The following is a 12622-nucleotide window of genomic DNA, read 5'->3' as shown; positions in this document are numbered from 1 at the left end:
TACTAAACATATACAGAATATGCGCACGCATACAGCAGTGTAGTTATTTCTCCATCAAACGTTTAAAAACCCAACAGTGTACGCTGCCCTACGGGATAGTGACTTTTACAGCTCATAGAAACTCGTTCATCATCTCGATTAGTCCCCCCATACTTTCCCCCAGCATAAACAAGTGCTTCAGCAAACACTTCTGCTGCGACACCAGTCGATACTCGTCCTTCCCCATTTCCACAAACTCTATTTCCCAGTCCGTTCATTCATGGGACAAGCAGTTTTCCCCATTCAAAAAGAATCTGTGCTGGTCCTGATGTAGGCTTATGAGTGAGATGCAGGGATGTACGGATGTTTTGCCCGATGAGTCAGATGTGAATCATAGGAGGCAAGTGTGTTTTATTTTAATCCTGTCAGTGGCAAACTATGACACGTATGCAAGCACAGCTATGACTCACATTCCCAAAAGTGCATAAACCCTTAACTGATCCCAGAGCAGTAACAAATTCCAGTAAATGGTTCCTCAAGGGTCAATAATTGAACCGAAGTGTGATGTCTGCACACTTAATTCATAGCTCCAAACAACTTTATTGAAAGCGCAACGTTTGGACGGTCAGGTCTTCATCAGGCACAATGCCTATGGGGAAAAATGTGCCTTATGAAGACCTGACTGTTGAAATGTAGCACTCTCAATAAAGTTGTTTGGAGCTGTGAGTTCACACTTCTTCTTTTTTTTTACATTATTGTTATTTTTGTTGCACCTGAGCCCAATTACGTGGGATGTGCACACATTTTTTTTGTATTTTTGATTCTTCAATTAAATGTAAAAGGTCTGCAAAGACGAAACTAGTCATCAACAATTCCAGTCTCACTTCCATAACATATCTACATAGGTTAACTAATTTGCATAATTCCAGCCTATGGTCTTCATTGGCTGCCCACAAACATCTACTTAGTACTTTGACCCACCCTCAAACACTGTAGTTGTAGATGAGGCCTGGAAGAGTTAGATTTGTGTTGTTGACAGAGAAGATGCCGTTTTCAGCACCGAGAATCCACTTTACATGCACTTCAAAAGGATGACGACTCACTGTGTATACACAATGTAAGTGTTGAGGGAGCCTTCGGATTTGGTAATAGCTGTTTTGTTTCCGAAATCACAACAGAATGGGCCATCTAACAAATCAGAGTAGAGTTGGCTCTCAGAAAGAATTTAAAATGAGTGAATCCTTTATTGAGCCGTTTCAGACACTGAGAAAAGAGGTGTCTGTAAACTTATTGTAGGAGACCTCCAAAAACAAAATTAGGAATGTTTAAAATGGCATAACAGGGGCACTTTAAACACTGTGTGGCCTGACTGCATAGCGCAGTTGACCGTCTGAAGCCCTGCAGAGAGACACACATGAGTGCAGCAGGATTAAAGACTCTGAGATGAAAAGAACGACATGAGACAGTGCTGTGAGGATACAGTAGATGGTTTTAACACTGCTGTGAGTCTAAGAGCGAGAAAGACCCCAAAGTTAATGCAGATCAGTCAATAGAGTTCAGCATGGTGTTAATATGGCTTAGCATGCTCTCTTGAGTTCATGCATAGGGCATGGAGAGTGATGGCTATAATGGCAGCAGGTCGCACACTCATTCTCTCTTTCTTCCTTTCTTTAATTAGAAGGTACTCTGAAGGAGACTGTCACCTATTTATAAATCAAGGCTGAAAATGGTGCTTCTGTGTGAGTTTTATTAAATCCACACAATGCAGCAACCGCTGCAGCACACAAAAAGTTGGGTATATAAAAAGTCTAATAAACTCTTAGATTAGTTAGATCTGGTGCTTCAATGAAAGCAAGAACAATTTTAATTGAAATATCACAAATTTACTTATTTTTTGTTTAGTGAGCTAGTGCAGAATTAAATTTGTGTTTATTTATTTATTACAAATTTTCTAAATCCTAAAACTTGATTTATTTCTATATTAAATTATTTTTTTAATCGCATATTTTCAATGTGCTCTCAGACTTTTGGATCCCTCCTGTATATATTTTTATAGATGCAGTATTTGTACATAAATACACAAGCAAACAGGCGCCCACACACAGCTATACACAACACGACACATATTCCTTTCATAATAACCAAAACATATTTTCCCCTCTTCATCTCCTGGCATTATCCACAGACATTTTGGCAGTGCATCGTCCCAAAGCATGCTCTTGGTGCGCGAGTTCTCTGGATTTCTTGGACATTTCGTGGGGAATTTCAGACATCTGGCTGTTCCTTTTGATCTATTTACAGGAAGAGACTGAACTTTGGCCCACTTGTACACGCGCAGTGTGACATAGCCACAGGAGAATGTTCCTTTCTGGGCAAAAACAGATAAACAACCTTAACCCTATCAGAAGAGTGGGCCAAATTTAGAGCCTGAGTAAATACACAGCGAAAACAGAGTGGAAAGATAGAAAAATGAGGATAAGCAAGAGTTTTTAGAAAGAAACCATACTTGAAAGGACAAGGAGGACTATCCGCTCATACCGTCTATGTTCCTTTTTGGCACTGCACTCACATGTAGACTGGATCTAAATGCTTGCGATGTGTGAAGAATGACGTGAGAGGAAGTGATGCTAACCTGAGTCATGCTAAACACAAGAAGCCTTTTTCTTATGGCTCGCAATACTTTGCTAGTTTATTTTGGTATACAACTTCATTTGAGCCTATGTATAATAACACCTGACAAATAAGTGATTTTCCCAAGTGGCTTTTGACAAAGGAGGAAGAAAATTACAGTGACCCGCAACTACAAATTCCCAGAATGTCTTGAACTAAATGAGCTCCTGGGAAACCCGGCCTGCGCTCATCTGGAATAGCCTTGCCAACAGAAACACCACTGCGCAAATCAGTAATTTCACATTTCCTCACCGCAGTGTGCAGCTTATTACGCATGTCTGCTTTCTGATAACCTCTAAACCGCCATTACCTGCAGTCGCATACAGCACACAGACACTGATGCAGAGCTTGACTAGCAAGTCAGCAGTCGTTTACCAGACACTTTTATCCAAAGCGATTTCTCTGTGAATAAACCTGGGATTAAAGGACTAGCTGACACAAAACTGAAATTTGTTATTTACTAAACCCCATGTTGTCTCAAACCTGTATGGACTGTCTTTCTTCAACACAAAAGGAGATCTTAAGAACAATGTTAGCACTGCTCTTTCACACTACTTCCATACTGAGGAAACGAGTAGGGATATTTGTATTTGCATATATTTTAGAGATGTGAATCTGAAAAAAAAAACCCACACATAATCGCAAAGTTTTTGGTGTTGGATCCCAATTAATCATGTTAGGTGTGATGAATTATGATCTTGTATCTTGCAATCATATGAATTAACACTTTCCCTGAACGTAATCAGTGCGAGAATAGAACCCAACTCACAAAAAATGGGGGGAAAACACTAGCATATAGCCTCTTTAAGTGAAAAAGTGTGCTGTATTAATTGTAAATGCATCACGTTAAACAGTTTACATTAACCAAATAAATTTGGCTAGTAAATCTGATGTTTAAAATCAATGCTGCATTGGTGGCTTCACAAGTGAATGCATCATGCTAAGTTGGAATATAGTGGTAAATGCTAATGAGTCTTGAGAGCTACGGCAGGGGGAAGATTTTCATGGTATACAGAGCCCCTAAAGGGACATAATGATGGAAAAGAATAAGACTTATAAACTTTATTCCAATCCTTTTGCATTCTCTCGCAAAAGTTTTGTCCCCCACACAACTTCGCTGGCAAAACTTTTACAAGCAAATTCAAATTTTCTAAGGAAAAATTGTCAGTGCTTTTGCCTTTGCTAGCATAACTTTCACAACAATTTACACAGTTTAATGATCATCACGTTTATATTTAAACTAAAACTGATTTCTGAGAAATGACACATTCCTGTCTGTGAGGAGATAGCTTCTTGGAAGTCTCATAGGCCCTAATATAACTGTACTGTATGCATAATTGAATAAATATCATGAGTCTTAACTGACTCACGTCTAGCCGTCGGCTACGGCTCGCGTATCTCACTACTCCCCCAGCAATCCTTAGGGATTTCTTACCCTCCCCCCCCTCTCCCTCGGTGTATAGTGCACATTTGTTCTTCATTTCACTGCACTTGCGCTTAAGCGCACTTCCTCTGACTCACGCTGCAAACAGGCCTTAAATCAGATCATCTGTCAGAGGGTCCATCTCAGCGCCGATTAACAGCAAGGGAAAAAAATAACTCCACCGCAGTTGCCTGCATGTTATTCACACAGTCTTTGCTTTGATGACTTGTCAGCGGCACGGGGTCAGCCTTCCAGCAAACCACAGGAGCGAGTCATAAAGCAGAGATCTCTTAACAGAGGGCCCGAGGCCAAGGCTGCTTCCCAAAACTGATGTGCTTCAGGAAAAAAAAAACACTTTACAGTAAACGTGACTCTTGTTCCCAGAAACCTAGTGTGGGGCCTGTGTGACGTTACAGTCCAGTGCACACAAAAGAAACGGTCCACTGGGAATAGCATTGTGTGAAATGTGATAAACTCAGTCAAGCTAATTATTGTGTAAGTACCCAAACACATCAGTGTCTGCTTTTGTATTTAATGGCTAATAATTCAAGTTTTCACACCTGAATCCCCCTTTAAAAGGAACAAAAAAACCTCGAAAGAATCTGTGGACCAAAAGTGAATCGAGTGAAGAATCCATTTATCTTTGCATTCACACTGGCCTTGGGGTCAGGTCCCATTTGGTCCATTTTATTATTCCTGAATTTCAATTATAGTAACAAACAGGAGAACCGACTTCTTTTATACAACTTATTTTTAACTTGAAAAGTAAAGTTTGTCCAGACAAACATATAATGGTGGCTTGAGAAAGCCTTGTTTGAAAGATTTGGAAAAAATGTAAAAGGCCTTATGATGGATGGATGGATGGATGGATGGATGGATGGACGGACAGACGCATAGACAGACAGATGGATAGATAAATGGATACTATGGATAAACAGATAGATTGTTAGACAGATAGATAAATGGACACTGTGGACAGACATAGATAAATGGGCAGATGGATAGATAAATGGATACTCTTGATAGATAAACTGAGAGATGGACAGATAGATGAATGTAGACAAAGAGACAGATGGATAGATAAATGGATACTGTAGAATCTAGATGGATGGATAATGAATGGAAACTGTACATAGATGGACAGACAGATGGATAGACAGACAGACAGACAGATGAACAGACAGATGGGTGGATAAATGGATACTAGATAGATAGACAGAAAGACAATCTATGTTTAAAATCCCACTCATAGAAACTTGTATTAAATTATATATATTTCTACATTCGTAAGAAATTAACTTTTGTGAACCAGGGAAGAAGGACATGTCCTTTGCCAGAATACATTTCCTGTTAAATTTATTTAAATTGCAATTTAGTAAATTCAAGTTTCAAATCAAATTCCTATGAGGTGTGGCCAATTAATACTGAGAATTGAATCCCCATAATACACATTTTCAGTTTTAAACTCTCATTGCTGAGTGCTTGAAACCCTAAAACGGCTCTGACGTTATTATGCTGCTGGGTATTTTTGTCAATTAGGTTACCACCTACCTCTTGTTACATTACAACCACATGATAACATCCCATGCAAGGATGAAACTAAATCAGCCAAGGATACTCTCTATCAGAGACATGCAATATAAATCAGAACGACCGCCTACACTGTTATATCCCTCTGGATAATTGTAACCTGTCTTTTAACGATTAGACTGATGACTCCTCTGGGTTTTCAAATAGTCCTCCCCTTCGTTCTCCAGTCTAAGTGATATCTTTCAGTTCCAAGTCCCACAATGACGTCTTGCTTCAATGACTTCACAGATCTGACATCAATCAATCCATTAATAACAGCACAAAACAGTCAGTTTTTCAATCTCTCCCAGTGATTAATGAATAATAAGTGGTTGTTTAATGATTGTGAACAGTATGTGTCTGAATACAGGGTACTGATTGGCTGTGCTCTAGTTATACAATGAAAAAAACATTTCATTCATTCAACACAATCCTGACAGTCTGAGGGTAGAAAAAGTGGGAGAGTACATATCTGTATATCAAGGAGGAAACATTAATCTAGCTTTCATAAGAAAGTCCGGGCATCACGCCAGCCAGACTGCAGTATAATTCATTGTACACTGGCATGTAATACGCATGCTAAATCAACGTTGCCTTAATGTTATGTTATGAGAGGCCAAAGTCCTTCATTGTGGACCTTATCTAATGAGACATGAAATATGAGTAAAACCACAACAAACACCGGCAAAATTTGGTATTATTTACAGACTGATCCTTTGCTGTCTCCAAGGATCAGTAGTGATTCTATTCCTAGCTCTAGAAAGAGTCTAAGATGATATTATGGTTTGATATGGCCATTAACAAAACAGTTTGACCTCCACAATAAACACCACACTAGACGTGTGCTGTAACCAGGCACAACAACCCAAACAAGTGGTCAAAACCAAAATGATTAGTTTTGTGGCATTGCACTCAGTAGCCCCACCCATTTTGAAATCATTCAAAATTTGAAATCATTCAAAATCTCATTGGTCCAAAATATTTCTCCACACAACTATGTATTAAACATCAAATTTAACATTGGCTGTGAACGTTTTGCATTGGACAGTATTTTCACTTCAGGTGTGGAAAATAAATAAATAACAATAAATAAAAATGAATATACCGGTAATATGTAAGATATTTATTAAATTAGATCATGTGTAAAATCAGTTCCACCAAGACATTCTCTCATACAATTTCAGGAGGATTACCTGGCATACAAAGCCAAAGCCTTGAGGCATACCATACCAGAAACGCTTCATAAAACCACACGCACACTCTCATGTGTTTGCTCAGCTCAGCCCCGCCATTGGCCACTAAAGCAGTGATGTAATCATGTCTTGTCACTTTCTCACAGCTCAAGTAGGAGAGGCCAATTAAGTTCCTTCAAAGTTACTCAACTCCACATCGCAAAACATGTTTTCTCAAATCTTCAGCGGGGGCATGATTTGTCTGCCCAGGAGCACATGGAAGAGAAGGCGTGACACACTGGCACGTACGTCAGAAATACTGCTTCATCTTTTTCGTTGACACACTTTTTTTTCTCCCTATTTTTCAGTTTTATTCACCTTCATGTTAGGTCTGGCTTGCTGTTAAACTTCCACTGTTTCTGCTGTCACACACACAATAGCGTACAGCCAGAGCAGGTATTCTCTCTACGTCAATCCACTGAAGACGTGGCACTGCAGCGGAATGGTTCACAGCTGCCCAGATTGAGTTACCTTCCTTTTGACGTACTTTCAGCTCTCAGTTTCTGTCCGTGTGTTTCTCTCTCACATGCATACACACATTTTGTGTTTCTTATGTCCAACACACAATAGTTGCAGAACCTACTGAGCTGCCTAGTAAAACAGATTTTTAGGGCGGGCAGCGTCACAAGTATCCTTTGAGAATAAGGCAATCCCAGAATGCAATTCTGCATTCCATCCCAAAAAAATCCAAGATGGTGGGATAAGTAAAATAGGCTTAATTCAATATCAAAACAGTTCAACCTAACTTACAAAAATACAGGAAAACTGGGGGGTTTTTTATGTCGTTAGCTTAGCAACATGTTAAGTTCAAACTCTATTGGAAGTGCACCTTTCGTGTGCTATTTTTGGGTAGCAAATTGAGTTGATGCCCATGTACATCATTTCAAATAAGCCATAAGGTTTTTATTAAATTAGGATGTTCGTCTGCGTAAGTAGCTCGCAATGTTTTGGGATAGGGCTCTTGACATTTCTCCCACACTCACACAAACACCATGTTGCTACATCCACAAATACACGTCATAATTTCTAACAGCGATACTGTACCTGTCATTTTAGGATTACATCTTACCTTAACTTGGATGATATGTCCTCATTCACGCCGGTGGCCTCTTTCACTGGTCTTTCTGCATTTAACGACATATAGGGATACTTTCAAAGCTCTGACCGCCCCTTGATCCATAAGGCACCTGTCCCGGGACCACCAATACAGTTGCACTGTTCAAGAGGGAAAGAGAAATCACATGAAGATCAGCCTCTAAAACAGAGGGTGTGTCCCTGTAAGCCCACCCAATCAAACACAGATGCACACACACACACACACACACACAAACACAAATGAAAAAGGAAGCACACACCCTTGAGAAAGAAAATCTGAAACCTAAAGCCTATAAAGGTAGAGAAACTCTAGCTCTCGTCCTCTTGCTGGCACTGGTGGTAGTTTCTTCAGAACAGAAACCCCCATGGAAAATCCAAGAGTTCACAATGTCAACATTACTATGAGACATGCAGCTAAGGGTGTGTTCACACTTGGCATGTTTGGTTCGATTAAAATGAACCCTGGTGCGATTGCTCTGTTCATTTGAATAAGTGTGAACACTGGCTTCCGAACCCTGGTGCGCACCAAACAAGTGAACCAAGACCGCTGAAAAGATGGGTCTTGGTCCACTTCCAAACAAACTCTGGTGCAGTTAGAATGAAATATAAACGCAACCAAGACCAAAGACAAGTTAACGAACCAAAAATGGGACATGAATTAAATGGAGACTTAGGGCCAGATTTACTAAACAGGGCAAATTAGCGTAAGCGCAATTCTAAAAAAGCGGTGATGGGACTGTAAAGTGCTGCATGTGATCTACTGACGACGCGCAAATAAAAGAACACAGACGCAGCCGGATCAGTTCCATAATGACCAACGCAATCTACCAAGAGCAGTGCAAATTAGCGACATTTTAGTGACATTTATCATCTTATTTTTGGATCAACTATCCCTTTAAATCAGATTTTTCTAAAGTCTAAATTATCTGAGCTATTCTATCCACATTCATTTTATAGCATTATAATTGTAGTGTGTGGCAACAATTTGTTCATTTGCATCTATTTTTTGTATCTCTCTAAGTAATTTAAGGAGTAAAACAACTTTAAACAAAACAAACTTAAGTCTCCTGAGCTATAAAAGAGCAATCTCTGAACAATAAAATTGTTCACTGGATTCATCTAACACACACACACACACATATAAACAAGCATTCACAAATATTTCTCATCCGCCCCTTTACTCATTCTCATTCAGCTTTGAATTCTAAGAAACATGGCAGAGTTTAAATGTCGACCCGGTCACACACTCCACCGACACTCAAACACTGAGTAACTGTAATAGTGGCACCCAAGCCTGTTACCGTGGAGACTGGGGAGGAGAGGTCTGCTTCACTTCTGAATCCTTTGCAAACCTTTTTGTTTCAACTGCGCACAAAACACATCCGTCCATTTCTAACTCATTTCTAACTCATACATTTCGTAAAATGGAAAAACCACTGACCCGCAACGTTTTTTCGTCCTGATCTTGCAACATTAAAACTATCATTGATTAAACTCGGGCCTGACCTAGAATATTTCAGGGGCTGTGACATCACCTGTCTGCGTCAGCACAAGTCTCATTAGAGCCTGCTGTGATTAAGGCGCCTAGTAGCGCTGAAATATGAGTTAACATGGCACTAATTAGTGTGAACTTTTCAAATACTCCTATCATGAATCAGCACAGCGGACAGAATAAGGCCTTAAAGAATGCAAACGCAGACAAAGCTTCTGTAGGAAAATATGCAAACACTCAATATACACTGCAAATGAACAGCATTGTACTGTGACTTATGTTTAGTTGTGGAGCAACCTAGTCTGTACACGGACATAAAAAACCCTACCAGTCAAAAGTTTGAACACCATCTTCTCATAATCTTAAAGGGACAGTTCACCCAAAAATGAAAGTTCTGTCATTTACTGTAGAACACTAGCCTGACTTCGTCATACTCCATATTCTAGTCAGAATGTGAGTCTGATACTGCTCCATAGGGGTTTGATTATGAGGCGTGTCTTAACCGAACCAGGAAAAAAAAACTCTGCACTCAATTGGATAGACCTACAACCAATCAGAGCAACGCATGTTTTTTTATGAGCTACGCAAATTGTCAACAGAACTCAACTGCACGCACGCTGGAAGAAGTAGTAAAATAATGAGTGTTGCTTCTTTTACTTGGTTCTCCATGAATGCGACCAAAGGAGAAACCACAACGACCACAGGGTTTTCATTGCGTCCCATCTTCTTAGCGACCATCGGAGGAGCCAGCTGATAAAATAAACTTTTGCCGAATCCCATAGGAAGGACGGCAAACACATCTTTCTGATCGACAAATGCCTTGAATGCAGTTCTCTGTTCGTCTTTTAAAATGGATGCGCTGGCGATTTCTTTTACAACAGACGCAATAGCGGAATCTATACATCTCAATTCTCCAGCTGCAGTCATCTTTGAGGGAAACCAGTTCAACCCAAGCGCTCTTTGATAACGTGATGATTACGTAACTGCAGATCATCTGTCCATCATCGTATAAAGCCCGCCCTGGCAATTTGATTGGCCCGACTAATTCTGAACCGATCATAATTACTCCTCAATGGATCGAGTCCAGACCGAACTTCCCGACCAAAAAATGTTGTGGGCGGGGTTCGGGCTGGCATCCAGGCTAGTAGAACACTGTAGGACTTTTTCTTTTCTAATGTGGAACACAAAAGAAAATATTCTGAAAAAAGTATTTGGACACTATAGACTTCCACTGCATGGACATTCTTCAAAATATCTTCTTTTGTGTTCCACAGAAGAAAAAGTCATGCACGTTTAGAACGACATGAGGTTGAGTAAATAATGACACGATTCAATTTTTTGGGAGAATTATCACTTTAAAACGCCAGCTATCACCCTGTAGCCCAAGACTGGTTGCCCACTGAAGCCAAGCAGGATTGAGCCTGGTCAGTACCTGGATGGGAGACTGGTAAAACTAGGTTGCTGCTGGAAGAGGTGCTAGTGAGGCCAGCAGGGGGCGCTCACCCTGTGGTCTGTGTGGGTCCTAAAGCCCCAGTATAGTGATGGGGACACTATATTGTAACAACCACCGTCCTACGGATGAGACGTTGAGGTCTTGATTCTCTGTGGTCTCATTAAAAATCCCATCTCTTAAAGAGTCAGGGTGTAACCCCGGTGTCCTGGAAGTTTAAAGTAGTTGAATATAAGATGGTTTTGATTTGGCTAGCATTTTTGGTCACTACATAATTCCACTTTAGTTATGAGGACGTAAAAAATAGTACCACGAAAGAATGAGCAGGTGTGTTCAAACTATTGACTGGTAGTGTCTACGTGGGTGGTGATAAAGATGGTAATAAAGCTGATAAAGATTTTCAGGTGAGCAGGTGGACGTAATAGGTCAAGGTGCGTCCTGGCCACACCTACAGCTGCATTCACTAACAGCCATTCCACCAGCCGAAGCGTGGACAGATGCCACAAGATGAACCGATACAATGAATACAAGGCATTTATGTCCATTAATTCGACAAAAACCTGATAGTGATTCAGAAGTCTTAGTGAAATCATTTCAAGCAGGAAATTGTATTTAAATACCGTACATTGTTTGAAACTGTACTATGAGGATGTACAGTCACATTTCTTAAAATAGACTCTGTTTGAGGTTCAAAATTAGCTGAATTCCCCACAGAATAAAGTAACATTAAAAATGAAAATGTTTAGTAAGTTCACATTCTGAAGATGAATCTGTACGTTCTTGTGTTTCAGTTTCTGTTCCTGTAGTGCGACTGATGAAAGCAATGCTAAAACCATGATCCACTGGGAATTCTCATACTGATAAACATAAACCACCGTGAGTCACTAAGCATCTGCCAAAATGAAACTGGTTAAAAAATGTTCTATTTACCTAGTAGTTAAACGCCAGCAAGCTACTTACTTACTCGAATGCCAGTACACCTGTAGCCTTCTGGACCAAGAAATACACTGCGCTGACACCAGCCAGGGAGACACAAGCACACTAAACATATCTCAGTAAAAGCTTTAACATCACAGATTAATGATTTACAGATTTTGAAAGTAACACTCACTGTCACGCAGGCATCTCCTGACTGCGTTCGCCATCCCACAACTCCTGAGAGAGAATCCAATAAGTTCCTGTGAAGGAACCTTGCTGCTCTACTTTCCACAACAGAGTGATCTCAAGCAGCCTCTCCTGTTACTTTCACTCACTGCGTCTGTGTGTGTGCGTGTTTTGCACAGTCATTTACAACACATCCAGTCAAGCGATTGCTGCCAAGAGAGTCCGCAGGCAAGCCAATCTCACTTTCTCTCTCCCCTCCTCCCTCCCCTTTTCTCTCTCAGCCTCTCTTTCAGTAAATGCTTCATGTGTCATCTATCAGGCACTAAATCATTCGTAGCTGCAATACTACTCTGGCCACTGAGGTGGAACGTTGTTTTGAGGTTGAGGACACGTCAATTTGAGGTTGCAGAGAGAAAAAGGAGGGCTGATGGAAATGGGTGAGCTCAATCAAAAACAACTTGTCACCGCAACAGATGTTTTGAAGAAAAATGTATCCCTTTCACAACGTTTGCAGCTTGTAGTCATCTGGAAATCTTGAGGGAATATTTTGCCCAAACTAGTTGTAGAATAAACACCACTGCTTCAGTAAAAACTAATGAGCTGGAGTT

The 12622-nt window shown here is 40.3% G+C and overlaps 1 long non-coding RNA gene across 1 annotated transcript; it reads right to left on the bottom strand.

Annotated features, from left to right (window-relative positions):
* Positions 1-8027: 8027 nt before the first annotated feature.
* LOC130089927 (uncharacterized) lies at positions 8028-12339 on the bottom strand. Its single transcript, XR_008807611.1, has 3 exons — positions 12022-12339; positions 11875-11951; positions 8028-8088 (listed from the first exon to the last, which is right to left on the bottom strand). It is a non-coding gene; the product is annotated as an uncharacterized LOC130089927 (long non-coding RNA).
* Positions 12340-12622: the final 283 nt, after the last annotated feature.

Source organism: Rhinichthys klamathensis, unplaced genomic scaffold (genome assembly GCF_029890125.1).
Source record: "Rhinichthys klamathensis goyatoka isolate OS25496 unplaced genomic scaffold, OSU_Roscu_1.1 h1tg000139l_1, whole genome shotgun sequence".
NCBI classification, from domain to species: Eukaryota; Metazoa; Chordata; class Actinopteri; order Cypriniformes; family Leuciscidae; genus Rhinichthys; species Rhinichthys klamathensis.
Note: the sequence above shows the minus strand (reverse complement) of the source record. Positions and strands in the feature narration are given on the sequence as shown.